The following is a 584-nucleotide window of genomic DNA, read 5'->3' as shown; positions in this document are numbered from 1 at the left end:
AAAAAAGGGTAAATTGTTATCTACTATAACAATAAAGTAATATCTACAATTGCTGAATCCAAGTATATTTACACTATTTAATGATGTGGTAACTAAAACTAGTAAGAATTGAGAATTGAAATGTTTGGTCCTAGAGAACAGGATAGGGTAGATGGAAGAGGTGGAATAGACAATAACATTTTTGTTTTAAGCTTTTAATGGTTATTTTAAAGCAGAAAGAAGGTAGCAATTGGAATATGCTTTCTTGAGTTTCTATATTTAAAAAGTTAATTTGAAGGTTAGCAGCACAGCCTAACTAAATCTTATCTGTTAGGTTTGTTTCTAAAGTTTTGATCTGATTTTATTGTTGTTGGTGGTGTTATTGTTGTTACTGTTTTATAAAACAGAGCTCCAATTTGGACAGGCTTCCTTCAGAAAAACATGACATTTAATCATTGGAAAGAGTTCATTTCAGGCCTCAAAGAATTGTTAGCAATTATTTTGGATTTAAGCCCACGTTTCTTAGAAGTGACAGAAAAAATAAGATAACTTTATATATTTTTTCTGTTTTATTCATTTTATTTTATTATAAATTTATATTTTTT

The sequence above is a fragment of the Galeopterus variegatus genome, unplaced genomic scaffold, assembly GCF_000696425.1.
Source record: "Galeopterus variegatus unplaced genomic scaffold, G_variegatus-3.0.2 Scaffold3886, whole genome shotgun sequence".
NCBI classification, from domain to species: domain Eukaryota; kingdom Metazoa; phylum Chordata; class Mammalia; order Dermoptera; family Cynocephalidae; genus Galeopterus; species Galeopterus variegatus.
This window is presented reverse-complemented; position numbering follows the sequence as displayed.